Source organism: Lepisosteus platostomus, chromosome 2, assembly GCF_059453375.1.
Source record: "Lepisosteus platostomus isolate fLepPlt1 chromosome 2, fLepPlt1.hap1, whole genome shotgun sequence".
NCBI lineage: Eukaryota > Metazoa > Chordata > Actinopteri > Semionotiformes > Lepisosteidae > Lepisosteus > Lepisosteus platostomus.
Window position 1 is genome coordinate 33190307 of NC_142612.1, and position 18320 is coordinate 33208626.

Consider the following 18320-nt stretch of genomic DNA (forward strand, 5'->3'; position numbering starts at 1 on the left):
CCCCCTGGCCTTTACTAATCATGGCCTCCTAATAATCCCCATCTATGAACTGGCTTCATCACTCTGTTCTCCTCCCCACTGATAGCTGGTGTGTAGTGAGCAGGATGGCGCACTTTAGGTGCTGTCCTATCATCCAAGTGGGGCTATACCTGTAAAACACTTTTAATAGAGACTCCAGAAAAGTGTTATATACAGTACCTGTAAGTGTAAGCAATTATTACACTTATTAGTATTAGTATTATACTACTTTCATTAGGGCAGAGGGAAACAATGTCGCCTGTGTCACTTAATTTTTTCATGCATATTTTGGCCTTTGAAATTCCGATCTGTGCATATTGCTAAGCAGAACCTCTTGGTTCTGGGGCTTACAGAAGTGGATTTTAGAAATTTAATATTTAATGTTTGAACCTGTCCTACCGAAAGACCCCTCCTAAATCATGTGCAGCAGTTTCTCTCTCCTCCCTCTGATCCGCTGTGCAATGGGGCTGCTGGTGCAGAATGACCGCTGCACATCAGTCGAGTGGGGCTGCACTACAGTAGTGGATAATGGGGGTCCCCTGCTATGTGCTAAGCCCTTTGGGATACTTCAGGACAGAGAGCTCTCTGAATACTAGGATTTATTACTACAAATCTGAAAAAAAAGCTCTAATTGGCTGCCAACAGAGGACACAATTGCTTTACAGAAATATTTTAACTATGGAGTTTGTCTTTATTTGAAAATTAAAAATGATGAAAATCACGAAATTTGAAAAACAATAAGAAGCCAGAGAGCATCTGAGGTTCTCAAAACTGTGATATCCCCTCAGCCCATATGATGGCGCTGTAAGTATATTGGAGACTTGCGAAGTCAGAGGAAGGGGGTAAAGTTGGGAAACCACAGAAAAGCTTGCCGCTGAGGACGGACCATATAAGGCAGTAAATGAAAAACAACAACATTCGGACCTTTTTATTTCTTGATAGAGGCGACGCCCCGCAAAACAACATAACGATCACGTTATTAAATAATTAAATAATTTCATTACATAATTCTCTGCTTAGCAGACGCCCTTATCTAGTGATTTCTAGAATATGCAGTAATACAGTAAATACATACTCAAATACTGTAAAAAGTAAAACTACAAAAGGAAATACAAAACAATCAGGGATGAAGATATTTAGAACCGCAGCGTCGCTGTAGAGCAGAGTGAAAACCACTTAAATCAAATGGTAAATGTGTGGATCGGTGATCGTTGATTGCAGTGAAGAAGTAACCACTGAGCAGAGTGCAGGTCAGCGGGTGAAAATATTGGGGGTGTGTGGGGTATATCTCGGGTGAGTCGTGATGAGACGCCAAGAGGCTGTGAGGGACTGGGTAGTCCTTTTGTCACTGTGGACGGTTCTTTCTGCTGCCCGGCAGCCAGAGAAGACAGGCTAGTTTCAGTGTCACTGAAAGTGAAACAGTTCCCCTTCTTCCCTGACTTCGCAGGCGAGATTGCGCAACCGGAGAGATTCACATGAACTTTGACGCGAAGTATGAATGATTAATGTGTGCCAGCATTACTGTGTTGAGAATTAGAAATGAAGATCATACATTTCCGTGTTTTCAAGGCAATGTTCGTTGTTTATTTTGCCGTAAATTAAACAGCCAATTTACCGTAGTCTGAAGAATAGAAGAAGTCTTAAGTTTGAAAGTGAATTTTTACGTGCCTGTTTAAAGCAGAGCTGCAAACATAAACTGTGGACATTGTACCCTTACGTTTCTCTGCAGTAATATAAGCAAACCAAAGCCATAATATTAAATCTTACTTTCATCAACATTTTTAAAAGTAGGTCATTCATTTCTGTGCACATTTGTTCAGTCCACGTATTTCAGGGGTACTTTTTCAATTAAAAAAGAAATCTTTTTATCTAAGGCTTTAAAGTATAGTAAACAAGTTATTCCATCTGACAAGACAAAACAAGTAATGGTCAAATGCAAGAGAAGGGTTTGTTCACAGAAGTGGTTACTGATTTCCTGTTTCTAGAAAAGTGCTGTGGTTTAAAACATTTCGACATGGATTGAAACCTATTCAGAAACCTCATGGATTTTAAATTTGTATTAATTTAAATGTCTGACCTTCAACAAAAAAACTTTGTGACGCAATTCATCACAAATCCGGTTACATCCACTGTGCTTTTTTTCAGAAGATCATGTTGTTACATGTGTCTTCTCATGTGAAAATGACCATCCTGAATACTGTGACATTTATGTTACCTTTTATTATGCCTTTGTTAAGGCTCTTTTATGCTTTTATACATACTGAAGTACATGACCTAAACAACATATGGCCGGCAAAACACCAGACACAAAATAGAGGAGACACAAACATGGCAGCGCCAGGTAACTTGAATGGTAAATCATGCAGGATCTGATGCAGGCTGAAAGCTAACATTTGCACCTAGGGGAGACAGAATTGTGGACATTGGAAAATACCTCTGTTTATAATTAATAATTGTTTACACTTATATAACACTTTTCAGGACACTCCACTCAAAGTGCTTTACAGGTAATGGGGACTCCCCTCCTCCACCACCAATATACAGCCCCACCTGGATGATGCGAAGGCAGCCATAGTGCGCCAGAACGCTCACCACACATCAGCTCTTAGTGGGGAGGAGAGCAGAGTAAATAGGAGTAAACAGAGTAAATATATAGGCTTGTTTAAATGTGGTAGGGCACTGTAGCACAGTCTAAAAGATTTGATAGAGAGAGAATAGACTATGATGCCCATTTACAGTGCTAACCAGCACCCTATGCACTGTGTTTTGGGGGTAACAATGAATTGTACTCAAGGGGTTTCATTAATTGGTCTTAGCAAGCATAAGGACCAAAGGTGCCTTTTTGAGTGACAGCTAAAGTATATTATTATTTTTTTGCATTTAAATACATTCATTCATTTGCAAAGTGATTTTACACTTTTACAATGTTTTTACTCTATGTTTTGTGATAAGATACATTGCTTTTGTTATTCATTTCACTGCAGATGCCGGTCCTAGAACATGGCAATATGACAATTCACCATCCTGTCAAGGCCGTTATCGTAACACTATGCTCCAGGGCAATTTGCTTCTATTGCAAAACCCATTACTATGTTTGAATATGGAAAAACATGAATTTCTACACCTTTTTTTCTCTTCAGTTTGATTGGCATCATCATTCTTTGATGAACAATTTTAGCAAATGAAGAGCAAATTCTGCATTAGAGTAAAAAGCTGTGGAAACCCCTCTATTATTGTTTATAAATAGTGTTATACGGCCCTAGGAAAACCAGCTTTCTGCTGTAAGTTGGAGCTGGTGGACCAGTAGGGGGAAATCTTTCTTCTGGATCAATCAATCAATTAAAGTTTATTTATCAAATGCACAACAATACAGCGTGCAGCAGTAATTTCTGGCAATGAAATGTCTTTTCTGTGAGCTCACCAGGGGGGAAATGAAAATCACAAAATTAAAAGAATAGAATAAGGTTACATGATAATAGTGCAATAAAAAAAACTCAATATAGATAGAACTGCTACATATCCATTTCCACATCACGTACTGCAGTATGTTGGAGTCACTATGCTGCAGTAAGTGGTGTCCAGAGAATAACAACCAGATACATTCCTGATTTCAATTGAATTTCCTGTTTGGATTTGGTACTTTTTAGTCTTGAACAGGGAAGACTATAAGAGACCCTTGATTCAAGTATTCAGATACATCTAGGGAATTGGATACGTAAAACAAATGGTCTTCTTCAGATTTAAGAATGAAACACAAATCAAAGGACACAATTGGAAGCTAAGAGACAGTGCATGTAAAATGGAGATCAGGAGACATGTCTTGACATAAAGGGTTGTGGGAGTCTGGAACAAGCTACTACATTGTTAAAGCCAATACTATTACTTCTTTCAAGAAACTGCTTAAAATCTTTGGATCAATTGACTGGTAAAACCTTTCCAAGCTCGATGGGCCGAATGTGTCCTCTTGTTTGCAAACTTTATGCTCCTGTTTGTTGTACTTTTTATTTTATTAAAAATACAACATAAGCTTCTGTGCTGCTTTGCAAAAGCAGCTGTTGACGTTAGTGTCAGCCAGGAAGCTCAGAAATAAAAAGAAAATGTATTTGTACTATAACACAACTGTGTTCTATAAGTTCTGTGACGTTACAACCATAATATTTGCATTAAAAACACAGAGAACAAGGCTTTATTGGAAAACCTTCCATTTCTCTTTAGCAAGGAGACTGGACACGACAGAGGTGCTCTCATGAATTTTGCTAACAGTCTACAAGCTAGTATAGAATATTTAAAATGTATGGACATTGATATATGCTTTGTTAGTTGCTACAGGCAACCAGCACATTTGCACAGGCTGTCAGCCTTTCCCTGTGCAAACTTGCTAGGGAGCATCTCCCAAAGGCCATACATTTTTCAGTCTCAATCAGGCAGTTGAGCAGACTTTTTAAGGCTTTAACCCTGCTTATTCAGTGCTGTGGCATTGAGCTAAGTGGTCAGTGACAAGCATTGCAGTACTGATCCACTCAGCCCTTTTTATTTTTTGCTGTCTCCAAAGCTACGGCTCCCAAGCTTTCTCTGCTGCTGTTCCAGAGAATCCCATTCCGCTTAGAGCCTCTACATTATCCAGACGGGTTCATTCCAGCCCGCTTCTCCAATTCTCACAGCTGTATTCAAGCCAGTCAAGCCTTTTCTGGCTCACATGATTTCATACATGTCCATTTTTCAATCAGCCTGCATTATTACTTCATAATCTCTCATTTAGCCTCTCTCCCACCAAACCTTCCCGAAGACTCCTGAGGCTCCACTGTGAACCTGCGCTTGGAGCGAAACTTGTCTTTCACCCGGCCCTGAGATCTCAGAGACTGCAGCTTCACAGTTTCATTTGGTTTTCTCAGGAATGGAAAACGATATGTATAATTTTATAATGAAGTTCCAACATTTTAAATGATTTGTGATGTGATATTAATAAATTCTAACAAATGTATACATGGCCCATTAAGACTTCAAAAAATCTTTAACAATCCACACTTTCATGTAAGTTGTTCCAACCTTTATCCTCACCCTAATAACCTTACACACATGCTGTTTAGACTTTTTTATGGTGAGCTGCTTTGGAGATAAAGAATATGAAAGTCACAAGAGGGGTGGTGGTCAGAGGGAGTGGAGCAGGGTTTTTACTACAGCTCAGCTTTGGAAGATCGGCGTGTTTGTAAGCCGGGCACAAAACAGGAATTACAAGGCTGAACAATTGCACTTTTCATTATCACAGTTATGTTTTTTTTTCTCTGCAGTATCAATCGAGGATTTTGCATATGCATAACATGCAAAATCAATAAGAGAAATACCTGCGCAAAAAAAAACAATTTGGAAAGAAAGCACTGTTTGTGTTTGGCTCCACTCATTTCTAGGCATCTGCTCTGTGAATTCAAGGTGTCCAGATCATTTTTCCTGTCAGGTTTGTGTTACCCCAGGTAACAGAGGCAAAATTGAACAATTAACTGTTTTAATTTTTGTGTAAAAATTCAATACTCACTGTACTGTATATATTTTTAATATGACGAGGCTAATTTTTTTAAAGGGAATACTTTCTGTTGAAACGCTGTGCATGTTTTCATTGAAGGCCTTTTCTAAAAAATATTCCTCACCTTACAGGCATTTGTTTCACTTTAACATGATCCCTTTTATATAATGGAATCGCTTTGTGCTTTGTGCTTAACATAACCACATTGATAACCACATTAATTAGATCAGAGCCTCGTTAGCATGTTTAATAAGCTGCCCCTAAATGGACATTTTGTTCAATTTAATAAATTCAGTAGTTAATTTAAGTCAGGAATGGCCAAGTGGCTCCTTAGAGCCGAAGTGTGTTGGTATTTTCATTTCAAGTGAGCACTGAACTACTTGACTGAACAAATCACTTGCTTCAGTGGTCAATATTGTTCTATAAGAAAAAACAAACAAAGAAAAAGAAGTCCTCTGGTCTATTTGGTGGTTAATAGCTCATTCAGGCATTTCTTGAAAATAGCCAGGGTAATGGCTTTAAAGAAGCTCCTCCTGTTCTCTTTTGGCTTCAGCAACATTGCTTGGTATCTTGTACCAGATTGCCAAAACCCCATTTGTGAAGAAATACCTCCAATTCTTAGTTTTGAATGCACTTCCATGAAGTTTCCACTTGTATGCGTAGTTTGTGTTTCAAATGTTGAGAAGGTGATGATTTAAAGGAGACCAGTTAAACCAGTTTTGTTGTGATAGATAATTAGTACTGTATATATGCATAAAACCTGGGGAGTGACTTTTAATCATTAGTTTTGTTGGTTAGAGCTCAAATTCAAATTGTTTTTATATCATGTTACCTGTGGCAAACCATAATTCTCTTTCATGTAGGTTTTATGTGGGACAATAAAATGTGCAGAAAGTTTGCTGTAATTTCATATTTATAGCAATCAAAGCTCCAAAACATTTCCAATGTAAATCAACTTTCATGCTTTGAAAGGTTTTACATTGTTTTTTTTTCAATTGCATCAGATGTTCCAGTGCAAGTATAACAGGCACAGAGGAGGATAAAAAAAGAAATAGCACAGACGTCTAAAAGAAGCAGAAGACTACAGGAAGTGACAGTACTTTATAACCGCGCTGTTTCTCTTTCCTTTCAGTTCATCTCTCTTCAGTTCAGATCCCCTGACTGCCTGTCACCTGAAGTTTGCCTGCTGTTGATACTGATAAAGTCTCTAGACTTTGAACAATAAATGCATCATTCTCTTGGTGGAGCATCTGGTGTATGAATGAGGACTGAGATATGGGAAACTGCTACTGTGCGAGGAACAGGTCAGTGTGCTCTTCCATTACCTCTCCATCACCACTCATATTAGGCAGAAGAATACCCTCTTACGAGGGCTGGCTAGGAAAGCCCAGCACTTTTTTGTACTTAAGTGGTGCTGTTCCAGTCATTAATTTTTGAGTGAAAGATCTGAATCATCTGACAGTGCATGTCTGCCAGACAAAAAAGAAAATATGCACAGTTAAAAGCTTTTGTGCTTCATGGTAATAAGAACTATATGCCTTCCTCTTAATTATTGTTTTGACTATTCACAGTTCTTTTTCCTGAATTTCAGTTGTATAACAATTTATTAGGTAATTTTTGTTATAATTATAATTGTTGTTGTTGTTGTTGTTGTTTTTATTGCATGTTATTGCAGGATAATATAAACTAGAGTATTCATGTAAAAGGGCACTTTCACTCACCAAGAGCATGACTGTGTGATAGATTATTTGGTATAAAGAATACCACAAAGGAACTTGAAACAATGTTCTTCCACGAACTCTGGTGGAAATGTATAAAAGAGTGAATCCGAGTGAAAGACAGATAGATTTAATTGATTTTGGAAGGAGACGGGGCACCCGCGGTCTTTATGGTCTACGTTGCACGCAATGTTTCTAGAACTAAAAAATAAACAAGGGAGGAGAAGAATATCAATATATATTTGCATGCCTTCTATGTTAGCATTGTGTACAGCATGGATGGACAATGAAATGGAAAAAAGTAGGCAAACAAAAGGGCAAAATGCACTGGAAAAAGAAGCTGTTTAAATCCTCTGTCAGCATTGAACTGTAGGACTCAACGTGTGACAGATTTCACAACAGAATACATAAAACAGCAGAGTAAAATCTTTGAAACCTTTTTATCTATTTTCTAAGTATTTTTAAATGATAAATTAATCAAGTTGAATAACACAAATCCATACTTTTTTGAGGGATCTCTAAATTAGTTGTTAAATAAAAATCAGTTTAAAAATTCTCAAGTCAGAATATAAAAGCCCTGAAATATTTGTCTCCATACTATTAGAGAGTTTGAACGTCACTGATGGGTTGATGCCTTGTGAAATAGATCTGAAAAAAAAAACTCCCAGGTCAGCTCATTTCTGCGTGTATTTGAAATAAAAATCAAGAAGCAAGGAGAGAATAAATTCTGTTAGTCACTATCCAGTTTGCACCCTAATTAATTTCACTTTTGTGAGACATGTTTTGACGTGCAAGAAATTGATTGTTGTAGCTGTACATTGTAGTGAAAACTATAAACATCAAATTTAAAATTTAAACTTTTAAACAGAATACCAATGATGTCCTCGGAGACGGTTAACTCTTAATAGATTCCCTTTGCTCACAAAACAGTGATGGCTTCTTGCATTTGGTCCATTCACTCTTAGATTTATAAAATAATGTTTCTACCATTGCTTTGGCACATTTTATGCTGTAAATAACTTGTTTTGTTTTTTTTTGTGCAAAACTCCTAATCACAAAATCCCAAACTCCTCACTGCTGCAACAACAAAAGTAAAACCCTGCAACCAATGAAAAATACAAATTTTGGAACAAAATGTGAGAAAAATATCATGTAAAAGTAAAGTACTTCACTAAAACACTATGGAGTTCATACTTAACAAATATTCTTATTGAAACAAAAATACCGTGAACCACAGCGTGCCAGTCTCTGATCTTCAGCTTGAGGCCACACATGCTCTTCCACATGGTATCTGAAGTCCACGGTAGAAAGGCCCCATGGAATAAAATTGTTTGAAGGTCTAATGCATGCCTGGTCCAGCTGCCCTATGATGTCATCACACTCCATTCTGATGAGGGCCTCAGGAGGAGGCCGGCAATCTTATACTCTCTACCTACAGTACAGGCAGGAGAGAATTCCTCTCTAGGGCTGAGAAATGAGGTACATGTTGGCAGGAACTTCATGGTAAACTCTGCCATGTGCTGCAGGCTACTCTTGTAGTGTAATGCATGCCAATTGTTTATGTTATCCTGGATCACAACAAATGTAAATCCTGCATTTGGATGAACAAGGTAATTGTGCAGTGCATCCAGAAAATATTACAGTAGCAGAAGGGCTGTTGAACAGTTGCAGCACAGGGTTTCATCCCTGAACTCCATTATCTGACATTGTAGCAATATTATATTCCCTCCACACTGTCCTAGCACACTGGAACATATCTTACTCACTACAGCACAAACATTTGTCCAGATTAATGTTTCATCAACATACAGATACATGTGATAACCAGCACTCATACCCAGCTCCATCCTTCTTTGAAAACAAAGATTTATTTGCATGAGGTACTCGATTACACACTTCACAGAACAACATCCATGACTTTGCTGTTGCACTCTTGAACATAGCTCACATACCACATTTATGTACAGACAGACATGTTAAATTCTTATTTACAAGGCATCTTGCTGTTCATATCAGGACTGCAGTAAAAGTCTCGTCACTCCCACCCCTGGCTTTATCCATTTAATTCTAAACTACAGAAGATCAACACAAGCATAGTGATTTTACACCAATACTACAGTAATTTCAATTGTTTCAGCAATTTATGTAATACTGCAAGAATACCATAATACCATACAGTACTGTATATTTGACTTATTGATCCTCACTGGAAAATATTCTAGCAACTGTGGCTACAGCAGGCCTCCTTGGATTTCTCATGTTGCTGTGAGAAGTGGCCAGTAGCTGTTGGTTTAATTTCATTTGAGATCATGGAACATATTTGTTTTTGACCTTGACCACAACTGAAAGCTCAAGCTCAATTAATGAGCACGTTCACCTCCAGCAATTTTGTGACCATGTCTGTCACAAATTTCCTTATAGTCCATTATCAATTGTCACTGATTATTATCGATTCTTTTGCCTCGTATTCTCACATTGAAATGTACATTTGCAATAATTATTACCAAAAAATAATTCCATGAATTGCAATCTGCTATTGAAATTTTATACAAGCATTTTATGCAATGGAGTAGATCTTGTAAGTGACAACAAATTCTGCTGCACAGAAAGAGTTTGTGCTTTAGACCGAAGTTACCACATGCTCTCTGATTTGTAACAGTAAAACTTGGGCTGTCAACAAGGGGTCCAGGATGTATCGTCTGGGTCACCAGAATTAAAGGGAAGTCTAAAATTTAACTTAAAGTAAACTTTCTGACCCAGCTCTGCTTTTAATATTTGTTATAGAATCAATAGTGGCAGCATTATTTTTATATACATTATGATAAAGATAGACTTCAGTTTAGGGGGAGGAAAAGTAATTTCTAAAGAGAGAGGGAATTCTTGAAAAGGGCTTTTCCGATTAAAAAAGGTTGAATGTCTCACAGGAAAACAACTGAGTTTTACTGCAAGGACCGTCTGTGTCCCTCTGTGCATTTGCATTCTGCTACTTTTTACAACTAGTAAAAATCATTTCTACTCATGGAGGTTCATAGTCCGCCAGGTTTTCCAGGTAACTTATAATTTCCAGTAAGTAATGATCTGGGAACAGTGGCAATGGAGGCCAACAGTGGCAATGGAGGCCAACTAAGTGAACAACCGATTAAATGGGCACAAGGCAGGATTCACCCTGGACAGGACTCCAGCTCATTGGAGGGCAGACAGACACACTCATTTGAGGGCCAGTTTTACCAGAAGTCAGTTAATGTACCGGTGTTTTCGGGTTGTGGGAGGAAATTGGAGCACCCAGGGCAAACCCACATGAACACAGGGAGAACATACTGTACTGTAACTTCACGCAGTAAGTTGTAACATATTGTCATAAATAACATTTGATTAAGAAGTCATTTCAAATAAATACATTTTAGCCCTGCTTACAAATATCTAATTTGTTTGTCTACTTAAGAAACCTATTTTTTATTGTTTTTTTGTAAACCTAATTTAATATGCATATTCCAAATATGAGACAATATGTTGTAAAAATACCTGTTTTTCTTTCTTAGGAAAACAAAAGAAGATGCCACAGGTAATATTTCAATTTACTTGCTGATCAGTATCTTAAATGGTGCAATAGGTGTAATTATGATCGAATGAATTAATTAAATTGCCTCATGAATTAAAAAAAATAGCTTTGAGCTAGATGTAAAAATTAAAATGAACACAATCTGTCTTTGACTGTTTTGTCTTTATTACTTCTATTGTTATTGCTGCTTTTTAAATTTACTGGTTTTACAGTAAAATAAGGTATTTATTTTCCTTACTACAAGCATTTAAGTCTATAGAATGATATGAACAATGAGTACAGTAACCCTTTATCCTTGTAGGAGTAAAGTAATTGGTAGTCAGTAGCTAATTCACCCAAGGATCTGTTCCTGCCATTTCTTTATATATAGAATATAGAATTGCCTCCTGTTCTCAATTTTAAATGCTCTTCTTCTTACAGTTGACATTGTCAATGCCTTTGAGGATTTTAAAAATCCAGTTTTATGAGTATTAATCCTTTATGACCAACGTCATCGAAAGGATTCACAAAAATAAAAAAAATATACCATATCACAGTATGGCCCATTGGTATTCATTAAGGATGTTGCTTGTTCAATATTAAGCAAAACCTGCCTATTCTAAATTCTTGCTGCCTATCCCTGAAATTCCATGATCATGCAGGAGATCTAGTTCTAATTATTGACTCTAAAACTTGCAATTCTATAGACATCTGACATGTTGGAATTTAATTACCTGGCTAGGTTTTGTTGTTTGTTTCATACATAGACACCCAATTAGTGATTTTTCAGACAGTGCATTTTAACTGTCTTTAGTATCAATTAGACCATTTTTTTAAACAAATGATAAATAACATCACTTGTTTCCTAAAGAACAAATAGTGAAAATTCACTAGACCCAGGTGATTTGTTTTTCTAAACCTTTTCTAGTTTGTCTCAAATGTTTTATTCCTCTATGCTAAAAGTATTTAATATAGAACTTTGTCTTGAATTATTCTTACATATCTTGGTCTAATATATACTAATCACACATACACAGAACTGGTAAGAAAGTAAACTAAGAATAGACTTTGTGGGTAATACATTTGGTCCTGTGGTCATGCTGTTGACTTACAGTTTTAAAAAAAGAGCATTAAATGTTTGCTAATAGAAATACATTTGAAAAAGGTAGTTCATTCAGACTGCTCCAGTCAGTGCACTGATATATAATTGAGAATCCAGGTCATTGTTGTGAATGAAAATTTGTTCTTCAGTGATGTACCTGGTAAAAATAAAAAAACAAAATAAGTTATTTAAAGTATTAATTTGAGAAGTGTGTGAGCAACGTGAGACAACTATCAAATCATAAAATGTCCAGCTTGGTTCCGGCTGGTTGCCCTCATTAAGAATCCAAAAATAATACTAAAAATAAATCAAACTAAAATAAAAAAATATATAAAACTGCGGCAAAGCTGTGTTTCCACACTCTGCTCCCTGAATGTCCAGATGCAAAGATTGATTCTGCTGAAGATGTGACATGAAAAATGTTGGAAAAAAGATCTCTCTGTGGATCTGATGTCGCTAATGTTTTGTCCAGAGACTCTTCTTCTGTTCGAGACCATAGGACTCTCACAGACAGCACAGTGATTTCAATGTATATAAGATGAGTGTACATCATAATCTTCAAGTAAGGAGTCTAAGAAAGCTTTAAATTAGAGACGATCACAGAAGCCATAGCTCCACAGAAGGACAAGCTAGAGCCAATAGTTTTTGAGGAGTTACCAGGCGCTCAGCCTTTGCTGATCGTCTGAGGTAGAGTCTGACAGATATAGTATCTTAATTAAAACTAATCCTGTGTTAAGAAGTGCATTACTTGCTAGTCAGTTCCATGTGTTTGAAGACAATTGGGAAATAAAGGCTTTATTATGTAATGTTGTAAGTGCAGGCTGCATGAGCCAATGTTATTAGTTCCTTGTCAAGTGTGATGTACTGTATGTACACACCTCTTACCCCCAAACAAACAGGAACAAGCACTGCACCTCCCAATCCACACCAAGCAATGCTTACAATGCAGATCCCTATCTCTAATGTAACAAAGATAGCATGCAAGTAGTAGAGTTTTTGCAATGAAGTTACATTAAAAACATACTTCCTCCAGCTGTGTTGTTGTTCTGTTTCCATGCTAAGTTGGTCTACTCTCAACTCTGAACATTCATTTTTATGACCTTTTTTTTTCTTTTCTTTCAATTTAGGGGAAAATGACAGCAGTACTGCAGATGCAAACAATGTGGGTATAACTATTTTTTTATCCAGTTCTGTCTAAATTTGCAGAAGGCACCCGGGGGACAGCACAGAAATTCATTAACTGTGTCTAACTGAACAGAAAGGGTTATTGATATGGTTCTGATTGCCCAGTAGTTTCGCTCTTCAGTGTAAATGTTGTATGCATCCACCATCATCCTCTCCCATTGCTTCTGTTTAGATAAATATTCCTCAGTCTTAGTGTTACATCAAGAAATAGTTTCGTAAAAGCTCTTCATACCTTATGAAATAGAAGAAGAAGAAGATTCCTTTTTTAATAATACATCACCACAGTGCTGCAAGTGTTAAATTCACTTTGGAATTTGCTTCCGCTATTTAACATCCACACTCCTTGTTTCTTTACAGAAGAATGTTGAAATATTTCTGCTTTATAAGATAAGATAAGATCACTTCATTGGCCATATATAATTTCTTGCATTAGGAAGTCATCTTTTCACATATCCCAGCTTGCTCTCCATGAGACACACAGACAGGGAGAGAAACTTGGGGTCAGAGCGCAGGATCAGCCATTTATACGGCACCCCTGGAGCAGCTGGGCTTAAGGGCCTTGCTTAGGGGCCCAACGGAGTAGGATTCCTTTGCCAGCTGTGGGATTTGAACCGGCAACCTTCCAGCCACAGGTGCAGATCCTTAGCCACAATAATTACTGTACATACAGTAAAGTAAAATAAATGCTTTGAGTTATTTTTGGAGCTCTCCTAGCTAAACTAGTAGCAGAGCAATACGTTGCCAAGTTTATGTAAGGTCCACAACATCTGAAAGCACCAGTGTTTCATTATCAAAAAAGCTTTGTTCCGGGTGGGTTGCAAAGCCACCAGATAGGAAACATCACATCTCTGATGTGAAAAGATGTAATGATGGTTTTCGTGGAAACTGAGTGTGAGTCGGAAACTGAGTTTTCCTGGAATAAGAATGCATCCCCTAATCAAGCATGAACAACCCAAACCTAATACACACCTCCACTTGTTCCATTGTTATTGTTATTGTTATTGTTATTTCTGCTATTTGTTTGGCCTTCTGCCTTCCTCATCTCTTTACCAAGATTCTTCAGGCATAACAGAAAATGAATCAAACAAATAAAAAGTATAATCAGAGGTTCGTCCCACTCAGAAGGATAGAAAGATAGAGTAAACCCCTCTAAAGTTTTAAACCCCTCTAAATTTTTCAATTCTGGACTGGAAAAATGTGTTGTATATTATTGGTTCCTAAATATATTATGAGACACTGTAAATTCTTTTTGTAAGATTTACACCTCTTTAGTTCATGTTAGTAACTTATCATTTGCAAGGACTAAGCCTATATTTTTTGTGAGTCACAAAGCAAAACTGAACTTATGACCTTATCCTTTAGTAATAGATGTTAAGTAACTGACTCAGATGTTCCATCTGAAATGAAATCTATTAGGTTTCATCACTGAGAAACTAGAGAATATTTTCAGCAAACATGATCTAGAAAGCACGCAAGTGCTTTACATATGTTGCAGTGTCTGAATCTGTAATATCTGCAGGTGGAACTACAAGGACTGATGTACAACAATGTTGTATAGTAGGTCTGCAAGTGGTGAATGATTAAGGGAAAAAATCCTAAAAAACAAATGTCATACATCTACCAAGATTAAGCAATCTACAATGGTTTAGACATGCTTGTACAGAAAATCCTCAATGACTATTCAGTTGGTTTCTCACAATCTGGTATAACTGTCAAGCAACCACAAAGCAAAAAAAAAACAATGATTAATAGAATAACTAAAAAGCCTAAAAGCAGGTGCTCATTGCATGCATTTGTTGTATGGTGGAATAATGGGCTATGCACCTTGCGCCCACACATGGGGACTCATGCACTGTGTCTGTAAGTGATTTAAATATGCTTTTTAAAAATTTTGTCACAGAAATAAATACATGTTCACTGAAGCAAAAGTATCTTGAAGCCGCCGTCTGTGTGCTCACAAGTGTTGCTGTGTTAATAATGTGTTCATGTGTTCCTTAAGCCATTTGTATCTCTTTGTGTGTATGGGAGTTTTCTGCAGATTGGGATCATTATCCTAATCAGTTTTCCACTGGTGACAGCTCTGATCACATATGACTGTGGTTATATTTTATCATAATTATCATAAAATGTTTTACAGAATAAAGGCATCAGCTGTGTCAATGTTGTATTTTACAAGTACGTAAAAGATTTTAGTTTAGCACTGGTCTTAGAATCTTAGTTTAGGAAGAGTTTTTGTCAAGAGTTAATGAAAAATTATTTAAACTATACTTTGTACTATACTGTACAAAATATCTGAGTGGTAAAGAGTTTACAATCCAGTGTTCAAAACTGTAAAACTAATATCCCAGTGGTGATACTGTACACCAAGGTTGCAAATTAAATTTGCCTGTTACAAAAATTAGAACCTTTGTTTAATTGGCTAGCTTTCATTGGTATCATGGAACCCTCTAAACACAATCATTAATGTTGTGAGTTTGTTGCTAATTGTGTAGTTGTAGTTGAAAAATAAGAAGTTAAATTTAGAAAAATTAAAAGAGCAAACATGTTAGTTCTGTTTTGTTTTGCTCCTTGAATTTTAAACTTAGTACTTGAACTGAGGCTTAATAATTCAAAATGATTATGTTTTACATATTCAGTTATTTAGTATTTATTAGTTAATTATTAGGTTAGTGATACTTTGTGATTTATGATTTTATTGGCATTTTGTGTTGTTTTAGTTAGTTATATTTTTTGTGTTATAGGATTTAGTTGATATTAGCGGCCCTGTGCTTTTCTGTACTTTGCACTGTTGACCCTGAATCAGGAAGATGTTTCCTATACATTGTGCTTGGACATCCCTCTCTAACAAAACACACTAAAGGATCGTGATTTGTTTGCGTTCATGGAATTTAAATGCCTAGTTTTAAAATTAGGAAGGTTTCCCAAAGCTTAAGGTCCTTTCTCTAGCTTAAAGGCAGACTGGAAGTCTGTCTGGCCCTCTTTCCTGTTAGCTCCTGTTAATGCTTCAAATGCTATCACTTGCTACTGCTTTTGGTCCTAATCAGTGTGTAAACACTGTAATGACCACAGCTGTCGTACTAGCCGCTAACTGTGTATGTGTTAGGCAAAAAAAAAGAATGAAACAACAAATACAGTCCTCAAAAGTTTTCTTAAATGTATATTCTTTATACATATATATCTATATATGTATATATTTATAGTTCCTTAGCCTTCATTTTTATACACAAATAATTAATTGCAATGTGCAAAGCTGTTGTGATACAAATATCACAACAGGCAAGTTTCCCTTAGACGTTGTGAGCTTTTCTTGAAGCGTGTTTTGAAATCTTTCATCACACGCTAACAACTCTGCATTCATATCACATTCTTGATGGCCACACTAGCACTTACATTTCATTCCATTTGTTTTCTACTTCTTCTGATTCAGGGTCATCCCAGCAAGCAACATGGGCACTCCAGTACCTTTTAATCACGTTTGTGTTTTGTAGGTAGAAAATATGAAACACAAAGTTGTGAGACAGTTTGTGTGGAATAATTTGTATTCCTGAACTAATTGCTTCTAAGTGTGATCTGATCTTCATCTAACTCATAATAATAGATAAACAAAATCTGATTAGACAAATACACAAACAATTGTACCTTTTCTTGTCTATATTGAAAACATTGATTAAACATACACTGTCTATGTTGGAAAATAGTATGTACTGTACTACTAACATAACAAGTCAGGGTCTCAGCTTCAATAACTGTCTAGAACAATAATCTTGTTCCAGTCTCCCACAATCCTTTGCATAAAAACATAAAAAGAGCTACAAACAAGACCATTCAGCACATCCAACCCATTTAGTAGTTTGTGACAAATAGATCCAAGGATCCCATCCAGGAATTTCTTGAAAGAACCTAGGGTATTGGCTGGGGATTTTGCTGTAATAGACCTCAGCATACTGCCATTCACAGAGAAAAGAAGGTGCTGATGTGTAATCACTGAGGTGTAATCTTATTAGAGTGGAAGGTGTTTTTTAACCGCTGCCATCTCCTCACTCAATTGTTCCTTTTTAAATCTTTCTTATGACAGAAAGAGGACGTTTTGTATGCTACAATCGACCATGGAGAGGGGGTCAGAACGTTTGTGCAGCCCTGCGATGACCACTGTGAATATACCACTGTCATCATGCCACCTGCAGCACTGAAAGTGTCTAGTAAAGAGGACTGTAATGATGATTATGTTCTAATGAATTAGTTTTAAATTCTGAGGGATCCTTATGAAGTCTTTGTCCCTGCTTTATTAAATGTATACGTACCCCTTTAATGTTCAGACACCACACAGTTTGGCAGATAAACTCAATGCATTCCCAATCTAATCAATGTCCAACACTATCAACAGATATGTTTATGATCCAGGAATCAGTCCAAGGTCATGGGGAAAAAAAGGATATTTCCTCCATTCTAATGTCAATGGGTGGCCTTGTGGCCACGTAGATTGGCAATACCTATCTTTAGAGATGCTCAGTGCGAATTCTGGTCGAAGAGATTTTACAGGTGCTTGGTATAATTTAGACTAACACTCTTTTGGTGTGACATGACTTCCTGCCCACGTGACCAGTTGATTGTTCCATTGAAAGAGTTTGCCACCACAGTCGGCATTCAACCATGTTGCTCCCCTGAGTTTGCATCAGCTGAGCCCCCATGGCCAGTGGAGCACAAAGAAGAAAGACCACAAAAGAGACAGAAGAAAGCAGCTGGAGAGGGTAGAAGGGAGGAGAGCCAATACTACATCCAGTTTCAACAGTGACAGAGTCGGGGACTTGGGCACTGAAGAATAACAACTTAAATAGAGGCAAAGGTGCTCTATGTTTAATTGTGAAACTGTTTAAGTTTGTGTTTTGAAACATGCCTGTCTGCGACTGTTACTCTTGTTTTACTTTTTGTTGTTTATATGCTGAATTATTGGTATCAAAGGCTGCCTCCTTTCAGCCTCCGTTTAGAGTACAATTTAAGCAGTGGATAATAACTGATTTTCTAAAAACAGCCTTACTTTCGTCAAGACAGAGACTTAACTCTAGTTCTGAAGATACTACAGTAGATCAATGTTAGAGCTCTAGTAAGGAAAGCTACAGTACATGTAATTGGGCAGCAGAACTTACTCCTGTTGTAAATATTAGTTTTATGTTGGTTGTAGTTTTGTGTAATAAATATTTGCCCATTAATCTCTTGTCTTATTAATTTTTTACAAGCATTAGC

The 18320-nt window shown here is 36.9% G+C and overlaps 1 long non-coding RNA gene across 3 annotated transcripts; it reads left to right on the plus strand.

Moving 5' to 3' along the window:
• Positions 1-1056: 1056 nt before the first annotated feature.
• On the plus strand, positions 1057-18286 carry LOC148676266 (uncharacterized). Of its 3 annotated transcripts, none has more exons than XR_015926376.1 (5): positions 1057-1206; positions 6669-6840; positions 10794-10816; positions 13022-13056; positions 17155-18286. It is a non-coding gene; the product is annotated as an uncharacterized LOC148676266 (long non-coding RNA). The 3 variants fall into 3 exon arrangements; XR_015926370.1 differs by having other exon boundaries at positions 1060-1268; XR_015926375.1 differs by lacking the exon at positions 1057-1206 and adding an exon at positions 1293-1311.
• The last annotated feature ends 34 nt before the right edge of the window (positions 18287-18320 follow it).